Here is an 18130-nt window from a genome sequence, read left to right on the forward strand (position 1 = left end):
TAGTGACTTCGACCACTGAGTCAAGTTTTCTGAATCTTGAGGTCTTACAGATACAGTCGGGGAGATTTCTGGTGTCCTGAGTGCTGGGTTCTTGATCTTGGCAATGATTGTACTTGGTAATGGTAAAACGGGGGTTTCTATACTTCCACATTTAGATGAAAATAGCATAATTGGAGATTTAAATTTAGAATCTTAGAGTTAAGTAAATGACCGCCAGCCAATTAAATCCCTCCCACTGTTAGCAGATACTTGTCATTTTCTGGAACACTCAGCTTTGAACACCTGAGAACTTTGGGACAATTTCTTCTCCCTTCTGTGTTTAGTCTTGGTGGGGCTGAAAGTCACAGTGCCTGCCGAGACCTCCCTGGGCCAAGTGCAGTTGTGAGACCCAGGCCAGGCCCTTTGTACTGTTTCTTCTGGGAGGATGTTAGGATGGAAACGTGCTTGGATGTTCTTTCCAGGGGCAGGGCTGTCTGCTTACCCTTTCCCAGCCTGGAACTTCAACCTTCACCTTGAGTCTGCAAGGGCTCCAATTTCCTTTTAATACTTACCTATTTCAGTTAAATTCGTCCAGTTTCTGTTTCTTTTGTGCATGGCCAAAGAACCCTAACTGATCTGAGGTTTGCGTCATAATTCCTGATAGTCATAAAAGATGTTCACCATATTGGATATTCAGAAAATATAGTAATCCCCCCTTATTCTAGGGGGTACCCCTAGTGGATGGCTGACACCACAGACAGTATACATACTGTGTTTCACCTATGATAGAGGTCAATTTATGAGTTAGACCCAGTAAGAGATGACCAATACCCAATAGTAAATAGAACAACAATAACAGTATACTATAATAAAAGTTATGTGTCTGTGGTCTCTCTCTTTCAAAATCTTATTGTACTGTACTCACCCTTCTTGTGCTGATGTGAGATGATAGAATGTCTGTGTGATGAGATGATGTGGGATGTGGGATGAATGACGTGGGCACAGCGATGGAGCGTTAGGTTACTACTGACTTCTGACCATACATCAGAGGGAGGAGCATGGGTTTCTGGACCACGGCTGACCGTTGGTAACTAAAACTGCAAAAAGCAAAACCAAGGATAAGGGGGAAATACTTGAACCACATTTCTGTGCCCCGGGAAAGAGACCTTTATTTAGATGGCTTCTTCAACTCTGATTTGATTTTCCTATGTTCGGATGGAGCAGTCCACAGAAGTTGGCCCCACATCTGGTCCCACACCCTAGACCCCCCATGCCCAGTGGAGCTCTTCAGCACAGTAGATGACAATGGAAGGTGTTTCCTTGGGTTGGTTCCATACCTGTTACAGCAGTGGGGGCTGCAGGTGCCTGCCTTGCTGGATTTTAGAGTCCGTAGTTTAAAAACTTCTTCTCATGTTTATATTTGCTATCATCACTGCCCATCTAGAAAGAAGAGGAAAAATAGTATCAGTGGACCCAACGGGCCAACTGGTCAAGCACGCACCAGGAACAGAAGACGTCTTTGAATGTCAATAATATAGCAGGCTTTAAGATATATTTCTTTTTTTGTTTTGTTTTGTTTTAAAGATTTTATTTATTTATTTGACACAGAGAGAGAGATCACAAATAGGCAGAGAGAGAAGGGGAAGTAGGCTCCCTGCTGAGCAGAGAGCCTGATGTGGGGCTTGATCCCAGGACCGTGAGACCAAGACCTAAGCCGAAGGCAGAGTCTTAAATCTCTGAGCCACCCAGGCGCCACGATATATTTCTTTTAAATCTGCACTTGAACTCAACAAAATTCCAGGCATAGGCATTTTTGGTGAAAACCAATATGGAGCCAATATCTATTCCTTGTAATATTTGCTAATTCTCCTCTGGTTCTAGAAATCTTTAGGAACCTGTATTAAGACTGTGGGATTTCTAATATGGTTGGCCCCATTGTGAATTAGTTTTTACTAGTCAAATCCAACCAAAGGCCCATTGCCACATGGATTAATAACTCAAGTTTTGCAGTAAAGAGAATGGGCAGAACTTGAATCCACTCAGCATGAGGTAGCCCAATGTTTGATTTATTGTTGGCAGGAAGATTGAGTATCTATTTTGACAGCTAAAAGAACCAAAAAGCTGACCAGGAGAATTTTAAGAGTATTCAGAATGAAGTGTAAACTAATTAAAATAAATCCATTATGCAAATTTTAAATGCCGACCATTGGGGCTTCCTCAAGACCTTCCTCATCTCGCAGCGCCTGGATATTAATCTAGTTCATGGTAGTTTATTACTAATATTAATAATAATACAAACTCAGATTTGTGGAGTACATTTCTTTGGAGACCCACGGAGGGCTTTGTGTCTACCACCATTGGGCTGGCCTTGTCCCTGACTCCCAGGCTGTCCCTTGTCCTCACACCACCCTGGGTTTCCCTTTTCCAGAGCTCATGCCGTATTGTCACAGTCACCTGTCAAAATCCGTATGTCTTGGGAATTGGTGGTTGCTTCATTTTCTCCTCAACTAGAAAGAAAATTCCTTGACCCTGAAAAGAAGTCTCATTTGCCTTTGTAGAGTTAACTCACCAACACAGAAACCGAATAAATGTGGGAATGCTCTGAATTGGGTTTCTTTATGCTCCATTTTTGTGGAGGGCAAACTGAGGCAGAGAAAAGGAGAAATTCTGTTGAGAAGCAACTCTATTGAGAAGCATCATGGGGATTAAGACCATCTGAGAAATTCAGGCTGATCTTTTCCTGTCACTAAATAGGGGGCCTCTTCCCCTGCCTGTGTCCCCATGGAGGTGGAGCTCGGGGCTAAGGATGAAATCAATTCTAGTCGCCCACGGTCAAAACATGGGTGCAGAAGGATGTGGTGGCATTTATCTTGTGAACATTTGTGGAAACTATCACTCTGTGCTTGGCTTCATGGCTCACTGTCATTGCTGCTGAAACACACTTCTTAGAGCCTAGCGCAGATATGTCCTGCGCGCCGCTTTGGGCTAGTCCCCTGGGCTATTCCTTTTTCATTCTCAGCATTGCATTCAGGAACTGCTTGTAAGACTCCCACTGTCCATGCCTGGCTCTGGCTTAGAGTCCCTCAATGACTTTCCAGTTTTAAAGAATGAAAATCAACCTCCTTAACAAAGAGCCTTCCTTTCCATCTTCCTCTTGGACTACCTTCCGTCCCATGGTTGGCTCTCCAGAGTGTGGCTCAGAGCCTTTGCATACACTGTTGCCTCTGCCTGGGATTCTTTACTTTCACCTTTCCCCTATTAACTGCTTAACTCCTACCTATGCTACAGAACCCACTTCACATGACCTTTCAATGAGCCTGCTTCTTCAGGCCATCATAAGTCTCCACGTTACATGCTTTTGTAGCTGGCTATGCCCACTCCTTTGTAGCACTGGTAATAATTGACTTCAGTGGTTAACTGGGCAATCATTGTTTAATGTTTATCTTTCCCGATAACCTGGGTGCTTCAAGGTGGCTGCGTCCATGCCCGTCTGGCTCTCCAGGCTGTCCCCGGGGAGCAGAGTGCACAACACAAGAAAAATATGTTAAACGAGTAGGCAAATCATTCCACCTCTGTCATATTATTCACACTATCGACTAGCTTAGCAGGGCTTATTTTATTGAAAGTCGATTATAACTGGATAATTGCAGAATGATCACAAATTTCACATTAGTGAATTTGGAGTCAAGTGGATTTAACTTACTTTTTGATTCCAAGCCCTGACCTATAAAATCTGTCTGTGGTCAGAGGTGGAAGCAGGCGGAATAGATCAGTCCTAGAGATGGTTCCCAGGTTGGCACAGAGGAGGATGTCCATTTTCACCATGGCATATACCTTTTAAGTTAGGACTGAGTTTCAGGGTTACCGGGAAGAAATAAGGAGCAGCTTCATGACTTCTTCATTTTCCTGTTTGTTTTTTGAATTGCACTCAGCTTGGGGATGACTCCGATTCCTTCTGGAGGGCCATCTTCCAGCAAGTATTTGCTGAGTTCACTAACTGGGTTGTTGTTTCTGGCCACGTACAAATGGTCACGAACCAATACCTTTTCTAAATTATGGGTGTCAGCAGATGACATGCTGGCATCTGCCCTGTGTGGTACAGGCAAGCTTGGACCCACGGTGCTCAGTTAGCGGGTCCCCCAGTGCCCCATCCATGGATACCAGACGCTGGTCAAGCTTGCTTCAGGTAGAGCAGATTCTGCACAGCAGCAAAAGGCAGGCGTCAATGGGCTGGACTTTCCAGTTCAGCCACCAGGGAGGGGTACAGGGTCTGGTGACACACCCATCCTACAGATGGCGGGGGATCTGAGGGCCTGTATGCAGTCCCGTGGTCTTAAGACTGGAAGAATGACACTTGAGGACGTATTTTGTTTTTCCTTATTGCCAGGGCCATTTAAAAAAAAAAAGGTTTTATTTATTTATGAGAGAGAGAGAGAGAGTACAAGCAGGGAGGAGAGGGACAAGTAGACTCCCAGCTGAGCAGGGAGCCCAACGCAAGGCTCCATCCCGGGGCCCTGAGATCATGACCTGAGCTGAAGGCAGATGCTTAACAGGCGTCCCAGCCAGGGTCAGCTTTTTGAATCAGAGTATATCAAACAAACCAAATGCAAGTGTGCATCCTCATTGGTCAGTTTTTTCTTCTGATGAGCAATAAAACATCCTTCACACAGTCATCACTAAATTCTAACTCTTCTGAAAAGTTTTCTCCCATGATGCTCTTCCCCTGCTGCAGGATGCTGTTGAACGATCGCGGCCTGGAATCCATTGCTCTTTGCAGATACAATTTTCTCTCTCTTGGTCACTTACAAATACCTCCGCGTGACCCTTATGCAGCCCCAGCTCTGTCCACACCCCCTCGCTCCATGCCTGTGGGGCACTGGAGAAGGAGCTGTGGGCCCAGGTGGGTCCTGGCTGGGCTCCTGGGAACGCTACCCTTGCCGCCTGCTGTGTCTCTATCTTCCCTGGGCCACCGACTGTGGAGTGCTTATCCTCGGCTCTCCTCTTCCTTGTAGGGTTTTCAACCACTGGCATCGCTTTATTCCAGTTTATCTGCTGCAAATCCGTCTTTCCAACAAGGCTTTGGCCTCCTTGGAGTGAGAGCCTCGACCTGGACCTGGTTTGTCTTTGACTGACAAGATTGCTAGTATAGGGTGATCGCTCCCCGTTCCCTGCTGCTGTTGCTTGGTACGCTTCCTGGCCTGCAGGGCTATGAAGACGGAGCTTTGCTGCGAGTGTGTGGTGTGAAGGGGGGCGGCTGAAAGCCCTGGCACCCCCTGTTCTCCTTGCCTCCCACAGGGCTCCTGGTGGGAGCTGGCCCAGGCCCGAGAGGGCAGGCAGCTCAACTTCTGCTGGTCTGTCCCAGTCAGTGAGGACAGCAAGTGGCTGGAGGAGGTGACTCCTTCTCCAGTTGCTCCACGTACAGCCACTCCTCCAAGTCCTAGAGCTGAAGAAGTGTGACGGGTCTGCAGAACCAGATCCTCACTCGGGAGGCCCCTGGGTCCAGCATCGTGATCACTTGCACAGCTGTGCTCTCTCTGCTTCCTTTCTGGGATGAGACAGTGGACCCTCAGAGAGGGGAAGCAACTATTACGTGTCACGCAGCTGGTGAGTGACAGAGCTGGGCTTGGGACCCAGGCCTGTGTGGTCCTGGAAAAGGACACAGCAAGGGAGGGGGCCATCGGTGGCTTGTCGTGGCTGGGGTGCCAGATGGAGCAAATGAAAAATACAGGACATCCAGTGAGATTGCAGATAAACAACCATGAGGATGAGCGTGTCCCATGTAATAGTGGGATAGGCTTCGTATTAGTCAGAGTTCTTTCTCCCTAAAATTAATCACCACAAACACTAAAAATAGGTAGTCATTGTTTATCTGAAATTCAAATTTCACTGGACATCCTGTTTTTTTAAAATCTGGCAACCAGAGGTCCTCACTAACTTTTGGAACTCAAAGTGGACTGCCATCGGAGGAGGCCAGTGTAGTGAGTCAGTACGGGGTGACTCACGTCTGTGTCACCCTGTAGTTCAGGACACACTTGGCGGCCATTATCTTGTTTGCTCCCTAACCCTTATGAGATGGGGCCAGCAGGCCTTATTGTCCCCATTTTCCAGGAGACAGAAGGACACAGAGGGGGGCAGAATGTCGTTCGGGGTCACACAGCATGGAGAGAAGAGATCGCAGGCCAGGATTCAGCTCAGTCTCACCACTCGGTCCCCCCATACTTCCTCCGGGAGGCAACCCTGACCCTCGATCTTGGGCTTCGGCCCCGATGGGTGTGTTTTGGGCTGTTGGGCTGCAGTTCAAGGGGGGAAATTGAGGGCAGTGATGGAGAAAAGGAGGGTTTTTGGTTCTAATCACCTCCCGCGGATCTGCTCAGCTCAAGTTTCCGTGACAGCCAAGGGAATGGAGGTGATGGTTCAGCTGGTGAGCAGAGGGGCCTCCTGTCGGGGGCGGCAGATGGCAGGAAGGTTCCGGTGGGCCTCGCAGAGCCGGGAGGGAGGCCCTCGAGCTGCTCCGGAGCCCATTTCACTCCCCTCTGGTCCCTGCCCGTCTTTGCACAGGAAGCCATTGGGGTTTGCTTTGCTGCTGGGTTTGACCACTTGGCTGTGGTGTGGTTTTTGAGCCTGAGCTCTTTGGGTGGATTTAATTACCTTAATTGAATGGTGTTTTCACTTCTCAGTAAAGGGGAGGCAGGAAGCTGGTGGAGACGACAGGGGTTGGTTTTATCACACCCAGAAGGCCCTAACAAATTAGAATTGATTCCTTTTGGTCTTCTTTCTGGGTGGGTTTTTGAGCTGTGGAGGTGGGCTTGCCTTGAAAAGTGGTTAAGTGTAGAGAATCAGGACAGCCCCCTGCCTGTGTGTCGATGGGCCCTGTTCCAGCTCGTGAAGGCACAGATGTCCCATATGCAGCCTTCACCACCCCCTTAGCCCAGGCAGGCGCCTTGCTCCAGACCCCTGCCCTGCTGGTCAGTCTTGGGCCAAGCTCTTGACCTCTCTGTGCAATTGCCAACAGCCCTCTCAGCTGGTAGTTTCAGAATGAATGTCCTTGTCTATACCCATATTTTAAGAGGTGAACGGTGATGGCCACATCGACTTCCTGAGCTGGGGTCCTTCAGCGGGGTGGGGAAAGCAGGTGCGTGTCAAGGGTCTCAGGCCTCAGGCCCGATTCTGCGTGTGTCTGCGTTCACTCATTCCTCATGGAAACCCATCAGGGTTGGCCCCTGTCCCCACCTTACAGAGGTGGGGACTGAGGCTACCCCCCGGGTTACCCACTCTGTCTGGCCAAGTGCTGGCGCTGGGATTGCTGTCTTCAGCTCCAGGGCCCTGCTTCCTGGCCCCGTGATGACTTCCTTGCTATCTCCAATGTGATGATGGCTCTATCCAGTTAACCCCTTTTAACTCTTGGAAATTGGAAGTCTCAAGGTCATGGGAAGACCTTGTTCTTCTCCTGGAAGAACACAGGGGCTCTTGCAAGGCAGGCTGGAAGGTCTGTCATGCACCCTTTCACTTGGTGAGCTCCCCAGAGCATTACCGTGTGCTGCCCTGCTCCAGGGCTGGAGGTGCGGGCTACGGTGGGGCTGACCTGGGCCCTGCCTCAGGGAGCTGCTGCAAGTTGCCGATGGTACTGGGCCACATTTACCTCTGACTGCCTCTGATGGGCTTCCACTGGCAGCGTCTCTCATGCATGGAAAATCCAGCTTTGATCTGTACCTGGGTCATAGTGCATCTTCTTGGGCCATTTTGGCTCCACAGGCCTGGAACTTGTGAGCAGGGTGGGAAGGTTGGTCTCCATCCTGGCCTGGCTGAACAGTTCCAACCTAGAGGCTAGACCGGGAAAGCCACAGGCTCTCTGACCCCCGGGCTCCTGTGCCCTAGGAAAGGACAAGGCCGGCTTCCTTCAGCCCCAGGAACGCAGTGTGGTTGGTACCTGGCATCCCGATGGCAGCGCTGGGCTGGCATGTGTCGGAACCCTCCCTGAATATCATCACATACAAGGGGCTTCAAAGCCCCGTTGCATGTAGGAGACCAGGAGTCCCTGGGAATGTGGCTGAAGTAAGCAGCCCGGTTAGTCTGGACTAACCGGGCTCACAGAGCCACTTGTGGACAGGCAATCACAGCTACTGTGGGCATTCTGCTGCCCGTGGGAGAGAGCCCAGGAGGAAAGAGGCTTTCTCCCTGGAACTCAGCCCGGCTTGCTTCCCCTTCCCGCCTGGGTGCCCAATCTGCCGTGTCTGGATGGGACATTTCCTTGGGAACTTCCAAGCATAACCCTCGTCTGCAGTGAGAGGTCAGGGAGCCTGACAGAGGGAAGGCCAGGCCCAGTCTCAGCAAGCTCACCATGAGGGTGATGGCACCTGGCATCACACACCCAGTGGGGGGCCCTCTCGCAGGGGGAAAGGGGAAGAGCAAGATACAGAGGCAAGGGGAGGTGAGAGAGGTGGAGAGATGGGCTGAGTTCAAAGACCCAGCAAGCTGCCCCTCTGGGGCTGAGCGAAGTTTAACAGCTGGCTGTCTGGGGCAAAGTTCCTGCCTTGTAGCCCCGGCTGACATCATGCTGCCCGTGAGCCGCCATGTGGTGCAGTGGCTCTGGGAGCCCTGAATCCTCCGGTGCTTGGATCAGGATACTTGGGCAGTGGTCTCACTCTGCAAAGTCATTCTGCGGCACTGTTTCTGACCATCTCCGCAGGCCAGGTGCTGTCGGAGATCACTCCTTGGAGCTCCTGGTGGCCAGATGGGCTGGATGGGACCAGAGGTGTCTTTGGATGCTCCCTTCCACCAGGAAGGAGCTCCGACCTGGTACCCCGGGCTTCTCAGCCCCACTCCACGAGGGGCTATCTGCAGAGGCTGAGGGTCCCAGCCTCAGTGGCCAGACCTGACTCAAACTCCAGGGGCTGTATCTACTCCCAGATCAGGGCACACAGATCAGGGACACACAGCTCTTTCAGAAACACCCAAAAGGGTGGGTCCTCCTGGGTCTGAGCCAGGTCCTGGTTGGTGTTTCTCTACATTCACTGGGTATGACCTTGGCTAAACGATAGCAAGTCTGCAAGCCTTAGCTTCCTCATCTGTAAAATGGAGTGAATGCCATGCACCTGTGTGTAAAAAACAGGGGTTCTCCACTTTGGCACTATTGACTTCGCTGAAGTTCCCTGGGGCAAAATCACACCTGGTGGAGAACTGTTGATATGGAATCAAGGAGAAAGGATAGCTCTGTCACTGGAACTTCATTCATTCACCCGTTCGTTTGTTCATTCATTCACTCATACTTTCAGCCAATTCGTCACCCCTTCCATATTTCCTAAGAACGTCTTTCCCTGAATTCTGGAAACAGTAGTAACCGAAATGAGACAGCCATCAAATGGGCATTTCTAGGCAGTAGAAAGTGCTGGAGACCCGGTACCAAGTCAGGGTCATCTTGGGCAAGTCACTTCACTTCCATCTATCCCTGTAGAATAGGGACAATAAAGAGCAACCCTGGCTTTACCCGCCCCCCTGAGGGCAGCTCCCCACGCTGCAGAGAGCCGAAGAAAGGAATTGTCCCTGCGGTCACCACAGCCTGAGTCACCAGGTCTTCTGTTCTCCCCTGGCCAGGGGATGCCTGCCCCGGAAGGAGGCCCAGGGAGCCCTGGAGGCCACAGACCTGTGTTTTACCTTTGGCCATCGGGCACCAAGGGAATCATGTGCATGCCCCTCACTACACATGTCCCAGGAGCAGTTTCCTCCTTGCTTGTTTCTCCCTCAGCACACAGCAGGAAATATTTACATCCCAGCACAGAAACTGTGCAGAGAGGTGACCTTTGAACAACATGGCTTTGAACTGCACGGGTCCAATTATACACAGACTTTTCCAATAATCCAGTACGGTACTGCAAATGTGCTCCCTGTTCCTTATGGTTTCCTTACTTACCTTTTCTTTTCTCTAGCTTACTTGATGGTAAGAATGCAGCATATAGGGATGCCTGGGTGGCTCAGTTGGTTAAGCAGCTGCCTTCGGCTCAGGTCATGATCCCAGGGTCCTGGGATCAAGTGCCACATCGGGCTTCTTGCTCGGCAGGAGCCCGCTTCTCCCTCTGCCTCTGCCTGCCTCTTTGTATGCCTGTGCTCGCTTGCTCTCTCTCCCTCTGTCTCTAACAAATAAATAAATAAAATCTTTAAAAAAAAAAAAAGAATGCAGCATATAATACATGTAACATGCAAGCGGTGTGTTCATTGACTGTTTATGTATCAGTAGTTAGTTTTTGGGGGAGTCAAAATAAACAGATTTTTGACTACATGGGGTGGGTGTTGGCACCCTTAACTCCCTCATTGTTTAAAGGTCAACTGTAGATCAAGGAAAATATATGATGCAAAATTCACCCTGGTTATTGGTACAACTCTTCTGTTCTATTCCATTCTATTCTTTCATTAAAAAAAAAATAAAACTATTTGCAATTTGGTAAGTGATTTCGGACCCAATAATGAGTTCTGATCTGCAGTGTTTGTTCTAAACTACTCTGGACCAGTAGCTTTCCTGGTTAGAATTTCCTGGTTAGTAGCACTTCTGATTAGGCTCCGTTGCTGCTGTCCTGTGTGTAGCAGCAATGCTGGATTTTCATTTGGGTGGAGTATTGGGGACCTGAGGCCCAACCTCTGTGACCAACAGGGTCTGACCAGATTCCTGTGGGGCAGGGGAAGAGACCACCTCGGGTTTACAGGCCAGGCCTTCCCTTTGCTTCAGTCCCCGCACAGTGCCTGCGCTTTTGTCAAAGGAACAAATGAATGAATGAATAAGAGAAATCCCCATGTACAGAGTACTTCGCATAAGACCAGCACTTTGCATACTCCAATATCATTGATTCATGTTTTTTTATTATGTAATTAATATTTGCAACAGCCCTGCGAGGTGGACATTGCTCTTGTTCTTTACAGACAAGGAACCTGGAGTCCAGAGAAGTTCACTGCCTGAGGGTGTGGGGTTTGAACCTGGGGCTGCTGAGAGGGAGAGGGTGTCTGCAACCTGTTTTCAGGGGATTCCTCCAGGAGCTCCTGAAATGTGTCCTGCAGGCTGAGAACCTCTGCTCAGGACCACCCCACCCCTGGCCACTCGCAGCCCCACACTCCTGGTTCTCCTCTCATAGTCTCCTTGGAGCTCATCTTAAGACTCTCAGTCCCACTCTGTCTTATTGCCCATACCCCAACACACCCAAGGTCCGGTGCATGGGTCCCTCCCCTGAAAGCAGCTCTGGAGTGTCCTGGGCTTGGGCACGGTGCCGGGACCACAGGGTCAGGGGTGCTACAGCATTCTCACCGTCTGTGCCCCATTTCCCCCTCTGTAAACTGGCGTCGTGGGAATGGGTGGCAAAGGCGGAGAAGCACAGCTAGAGGAGCCATTGCTGAGCCCCAGCCCTGCTGGGCACTTCCGGCGTCCATCCCATTTATCTAGCTCTGCTACCTGCCACACACTTGCTATCTGTGATCTTGCTAAGCGGTCACAACCAGAGGCCAGCTAGGTAGGGCTGGTGCCAAGGGAATTTGAGGTGGGAAAATGGAAGGTCAGAGAGGTTGAGGAGCTCACTCGAGGTCACACAGCCAGAGAGCACCAGCACTGGGATTCATGCTTAGGTGTGTCTGTGCTACATGGCTCTGCCCTTCCTGTTCAGCCAAGGCAGAGCAAGGCTTTGGGTTTCTGGGGGTATCTTCATCTGCCGTGATGCCCATGCATGGTGGCCAGGGTCGGGAGCAGTAACTTCTGTCTTAACACCTTCTCTTCTACCTTCAGTGGCTCTTCTCTTCCCTTCATGGAGCATTTGCTTTGGCAAAGCTAGAGATGACATCTGTTGTACCTGACTGTCCTTCGGGAAGCATATTGGAGGGTGCCAGCTTCCTCGTCCCTGCATAGCCAAGAGTGCATGACTTTCTGGGATTGGGGAGGGGTCTCACGTGGAGAGTCAGGGAAGTCCAAAGCCCAGGAATTCCTAAATCCCACGAGGGCACACCTATACACACACTCATTAGAACCCGGCTATCCCTGGCTTTCTCATTTCCCGCTGGAGGTTGGAAGTGGATGAGAGAGGTCTGTTTGCTAGGTGACAGCTGTCCTTTCTCCGAGGGGGTGTGGCAGCAGAAAGCCCATCTCTTCCAGAGCAAGAGAGACAACTTCCATGACAGGGTACTGATAACCATCCAGCCTTCTTCATGGAATTCCTCACGGGATGCTTTATAGCAGCAAGAAATAGAATTCAGATCTGACCATCCAGGTTATCCTTTAAAAAATGAACACTGAGAAATGCTTTTCCAACAGGCAAAGTTATTTAAAACTACAACTTGAGTTGATATGAAAAGATCAGCTTCTTGGAGCATCTTCTACTATGTTTGAGGACAATGTGGGGACCTTGTTGCCTTTCCTTCTCTCATCCAGTGGTCCTTTTTGAAGGCCCCAGCGGCCTTGTTAGAGGACTGAGTCCCACCGCAGAGATGCCCACTCAGGAGATTGGGCTGGGGCACAGGGGATGCTGTTGCTGCCCGTCCTGGGACCACACTTGCAGCCCTGCTGCCGTAAGTTGGAGACTGTATCCCTCTTTGGGAGGTTGTGCTGATAGGCCATAGGCTCTGGGGCCACTTGGGCCCCACGGTTGTCCGCCACTGTGGTTTGGGCTGTGTCTGCCTTGCTCAGGGCTGGTCTGGGTAGGCTGTGCCTATGGGGAGTGCAGAGGTGAATCAGAAAGCTGCTCTCTTCAAGGAACCATCGCCTAGGAGAGGCCGAGGTAAGTGCAAGCTGTGGGTCCAGGAGGTGGAAGGAGAGAGTTCTCATGGGGCCAGGCTTGTTCCAAGGCTGCTTTGCCTGCCAGCCCCCACCTGGTCCTGCCGGCGCACCAAGTGGAGGGTGGTGGAAGGAGCATGAGATGAGGTGTTTTTTTTTTTTTTTCTTAATTACGTTTAGTTAGCTACTGTATAGTACATCATTAGTTTTTGGCGTGGGGTTCAATGATTCATTAGTTTCATGTAATACCCAGTGCTCATCACAACACGAGGTTTAGAGTCAGACTAGGGCTCCCATTACCTAACCCTGTATGACCTTGACACGTTACCTCTCCTCCCTGAGCCTCTGATCCTTCATCTGCAGCAATATCCATATCACTGGGTGGTTGTGAAGGTGGAGGTTAAAAAAAACTATCAAGAGTCCAGAGTAGAGTTACACAGCATAAGGACTCAATGAATGTAAGCTTCCAGCACTCCAGAGACCTGGGGTGTTTGAAGCAGACAGTGCAGGGAAGGAATCCCATATCTACCACGGCAGTACTAACACACGCCAACAGGACTGCTGAGTGTGGTAAAACACATAGTAGGTGCTCACTAAATGCCTCCTGGTATTGTTTCTCATCCCCAGGGCAGGAAAGTGTAGGAGAGCAGGAAGGGCACGGACTGACACCAGACCGCCTTCTGCATGGCTCCTGGTTCTGCTAGCTGTCAGTGGCCCTCTGCAAATCATAAACCTTATTTGTGCCTCGGTTTCTTCATCGGTAAAGTGAGACCGACAGTCGTATTGCCTCATGGGGTCACTGTGAGGGCCTAATGAATTTGTCTTTCCCCTAGCAGCTGTATGTAAATGTCACTCTCCTTCCCACCACGCATCTTGCCTCATTTAGGGTTGGGGGCATGAGGGTTGCTAGGACGACCTTGCCTTTTGCCACCATAAGCGAGGCAGTGACTGGCCGGCATGCTGGAGTGGGCGTCCCTGTGTTGGGATCCGCCCTTGTGAGTGCCCCCTCCGTCTGGTTTCTCTGCCTCGGCAAACCACTGCTCCCTCACTCTTAGATGGGATCTCAGCTGAGCCTTCTCAGCGCTGGTGCTTGTTGGGGGTTCCCCTTAAACGACGGGTCTGCGGCCACTAGGCAGTCACCCGAAGCAATTCGGGGAAACCTTCCACGTTCAGTTACAATTTAGATTCCTCTGCACGTGGGAGGCAGGCAGCCAGGGATGGCCCTGAGGAAAATGGCAAACACACAGGGACAGAAGTGGCTCTGGGCCTGTGGCTTTAGTCCAGCGGGTTTGAAATTCTGGTCTCTTGAACTTTGCAGCTATTAGCCTTGACCTGCTTCAGAGAGGAGCTGACAGGGGACCAGCAGCGGGTGCTGCCTGTGGCCAGGCTGCCCCTGCAGAGGGCAGACCCAGGGGTAGCTCCAGCGGGACCCCGCTGTCGCAGGCAGGACCCCGAGGCACAAGGCCTGAAACTGGTGTCTGCAGTCAGCAGGGAGTGGAGAAAGCACTGGGTCACTCGAGCAGATCTCGGAGTCCCCCCCCCCCCCCCCCCCGCCTTCCTTAAGCTCCAGGCAAAGGCCGGGCTGACATGAAATTCCTCTGTTAGCTCAGCCCTGCCGTCCCTCAGAAGCTCAAGCCCACCCTGGAGGGTGCTCCTCAGGGACAGGAGGGACCAGCTGAGACAAGAAAGAGCATCCAGGGACAGAGCCCTGGGCTCCTGCTGGCACCTCGTGCAGGCTTCTCCGGGGCATTTGGAAGCCCTGCTAGGCCTCAGGCACCTGTGCTGTGCTCATCTTCTCTGGGCCAGAGCCCTGAGGGACGGCCACGTGGAGAATGGAGGACTCAGCAACTCCCCACTTGCACATGCTGTGGTTCAGAGGGTCCCTTGCTCTTTACTACTAGGAAAGGCAGGTCTGTCTGTCAAGCCCTGGGAAGAAAGCTGCTGTTGGTGGATTGGCTCCTCGGACCCTCTTGCTGTCCGATTCCCAGACACTCCGACTCTGTGGTCAGGCTCTCCAGGGCTGGCCGAGCAGGCTTGGGAAGGAATGCGCTGGTCACCAAGTGGTCCTCAGTCTTCCATCTGGAGACCAAGGTCAGCTGAGAACCTGCTCTGCCTCCACCTTGAACAAGAGACACGTGGTACTCATGCACGCAGCCCCCTCCAGAGAATGCTCCACAGTGATGCCGGTGACTTTCATTGGGGGTGACAGATCTCAGCAGTGCTCCATGTTCTTCATTTTTGGGTCTTGATCTGTGTGCCTTGACTAATCCCTTGTCATCCCCACCCCCTGTCGTCCTCACCAGCTTGTATCATGCAATCCCTGGGGACCAAGTAGAGATTAAGAGGTATTTGGACAAGCAGTTTTTTCAATGAAACGTATGATTTAGTTGTAGGGTACAGATTAGCTGGATTTGGTGAAACATGGTTTAAACCCTCAAATGGAAATAAAACCAAGATCCTCTGTAGCCTGTTGGGAAACATCAACTCTGACGTCTCCATAAGGGCCACCTTCTCTTAAAGCCCTTTGCATCTGTCCAGTAACCCTCGGCAGATGGAATGAAATCCCAAGAGACAAGGAAGAAGGTGGCCCAGCGCTATCTCCACTGGCTGGCAGGTGTCAGCTACTGAGATTTCTGGCAGAGCCTGGAGGAAAAGGGCTATTTCCAGACGTGGGGCTTCCCCTTCCTGTAAGGGTCTCTAGAGCTTCTTAGGGTCAGGAGTGAGGACACAGAAGATGCCAAGACACTTGCCTGCATACTGGTGAAAAGACTCCAGGAGGGAGGCATTTATCTTCTGAACACTGGGGGCCCTCTGTAGTCTTCCCGGTTTCCTCTACACACACCTGTCTCCCCAGGTCCTCAGGAGACCCAAGCCCTTGTTTCTAGGACCCAGTCTCCCACCAGCCCCCTTTCTTCCCAGGAGTCACGGTTGCTTCCATCCCAACCAGCTTCTAGTCACCAAATAGCAGACACAATTGTTCTCTCAAAGACCCAGGGGCAGAAGCATGCTGGACTTGGGTCACCCGGAGATGTCTATTTATAAACTGATAAGCGCAATCTGCCCTGCTCAGCCCAGGCCACACTCCACAGCAAAGCTAACCTCCCAGTGGCAAACGGAACATTTCCTGTACTAGCCAGACTAGAAAAATCAGCCCCAGGGAGGGGCGGGGCTCTGGAGACGGGTACTGATCCTGAGGGGTCCAGCTTACAGGCTGATTTAACAACTGGAAAATTTCCTGCTTTTTTTGGTGTGGGTATCAGACTGACCCATCTCAAGGAGTGTTCTTGTACAGCTGGGGTCAGCAAACTTTTTCTGTAAAGGGCAGCGTAGTAAATGTTTTAGCTTTTGCTGGCCAAATGGCCTCAGCCTTTGTAGCCCTGGGCAAAATGTAAATGACCAAGTGTGGCTGTGTGCCAATAAAACTTTATTTACAAAACCAGGTGCCCAGCTCACAGCTGTGGTCTACTGACCACTGTTGTAGAGGGAACACAAATGCTGGCGAATTGGACCTGATTTAACACAAACATTTTTACTCTCCAGGAATCCTATACTTATGGGTTTTTAAGAATATTACCTCAAAAAGAGCTCATTATAATTGGGTAGATGTGTTGAAAGAAATTGTCTATAATTTAGTTTAAAAAATAGTTTTGATTTTCTAGCACAGTTCAGGTTTGCAGTAAAACTGAGCAATTTAGTGAAAGGTACAGAAATTTCCCCTGTACTCCTTGGCACCCCCTGCCCCATGCATGGCCTCCTCCATGATCAGCATCCATGGGAAGGGTTTAAAGTCCTAAATAATGATTTTTTGCGGCTATCTAGTTTTCTACACGTATTTAGTATTCTCCTCAGTGACCCATTCTCCACGAGAAATGAAAGATAGATTTTAGATTTGGCCAAGCGTTGAGTCTGGTTTAGGACCCCCATGGTGTAGGAGAACACTGTGGGGGGGCTCCATGCTCAGGACACACGTACTCTCAGAGTCCACGGGCTAGAACGTTCCAATGACCAATCGTCCTTTTTGTTATAGCTGCCCAGATCCTGCCGAGCCTCACACTGGAGTCCTAAGATCGACAGTCCCCTGCCTGAGAACCTGTCACTGTGGGGTTGCTCCCGTTTGGGAACGCATGACCTAGGCCCACCCACATGCTCGCATCTGCCCCGCCGGGTGAGAGCAAAGTGCCCCGACACGCATACATAAGGACAAAGTCACACACATCTGTACTGTGCTCTCCATACGGCGTACTCCTCCCGCTCCCCACAGAAATCCGGCTCCCCAGCACTCCCAGCCCATCAAGAACCCCAGCCCCCAGTGTGTCCCTTGCAGCTCACACCACCCTGCACCGCCCCCCGGGGCTCAGAGCTCCATCCCACCAGCGGTCCCCCAGCAAAGGTCCCTGCTGAGGGGAGCTCCAGCCTCCCTGCCTCCGCTCAGAAACCAGCCAAGCGTCCGTCCGTAGCCTACCTTCCGCTCTCCGCGTGGCCCAGCTGCTGGCTCTGCAGGCCTCCCTGGGAACCGGAGAGAACCCTGACGCCTCCAGCAGCCGGGCTCTGCCTGGCTGCCGAAACTTCTTCCCTCCTTCTCCGGGCTGCCCAGAGTTCAGCTGCGGTGGGAGGCAAGACCCACACCTCTCCGTTCTCACAGACCTGCCCACCTGGGGAAAATCAGTGTCCAGAAGTCGTCCAGACGCCGGACGTTTGTGAAACGTACCTAAATAGAGACCCAGCCGGGGGAAACCAAATGGTGTTCTTGGTGGGGAAGAGGCAAACAGTCCCCACCGCAACACCCGCGTGGTGTCAAGTAACAGTCAGATTAAACAAACAGCCCCAGCGGCTATTTTTACCTCCAGACCGGCCGCTGGTAATAGATAACTTGGGGAGTGAGAAATTGCTTGCCGCTGAGCTGGACCCTAACCATGAATCCGGCTTCCATCCAGAATGATTTCTTAAAGCTACTTCAGCACCGAGATTCAAAGACAGGTACCCCCAAAGGTGTGAAGGAAAACCTTTGTTTAGGGAAACATTAAAAAACACGGTAGTGGGTGCCTTGGAGCCGGCGCCCGCCCGAGGCCTGCTGATGTCCCGGGGCAGAAATAGCCTGTTTCATCATCCCCTCGGAGGACCGCGGCCTGCATTCCTCGAGTAAGGAGCCGCGCTGTGCTGTGCTTCTGGAGCAAAATAGCAGGTCCAGCTGCAGGCTGGGGGAAGGCCAGGCTGGGATTTCAGGGGGAGAGTTTCAGAAGGATGGGAAATAATCAGGGAAGAGGCAAAGGTAAGTGCCCAGCGTGGTGAGCCGGGTCATGGCAGGCCCCGTTGTGTGCGAGGTCCAAGTGCTGGTGGACAGCAGTGGCTCGTCCTGCCAGCTGAGTGCTCCCCTCTCTGGCTCTGGGAGGGGCTAGCCCAACGGCCACTCTT

The 18130-nt window shown here is 51.3% G+C and overlaps 1 long non-coding RNA gene across 1 annotated transcript; it reads right to left on the bottom strand.

Annotated features, from left to right (window-relative positions):
- Positions 1 to 904: 904 nt before the first annotated feature.
- On the bottom strand, positions 905 to 17635 carry LOC131830313 (uncharacterized). The gene is made up of 3 exons (XR_009353103.1): positions 17181 to 17635; positions 1317 to 1419; positions 905 to 1076 (listed from the first exon to the last, which is right to left on the bottom strand). It is a non-coding gene; the product is annotated as an uncharacterized LOC131830313 (long non-coding RNA).
- Positions 17636 to 18130: the final 495 nt, after the last annotated feature.

The sequence above is a fragment of the Mustela lutreola genome, chromosome 4, assembly GCF_030435805.1.
Source record: "Mustela lutreola isolate mMusLut2 chromosome 4, mMusLut2.pri, whole genome shotgun sequence".
Classification (NCBI taxonomy): domain Eukaryota; kingdom Metazoa; phylum Chordata; class Mammalia; order Carnivora; family Mustelidae; genus Mustela; species Mustela lutreola.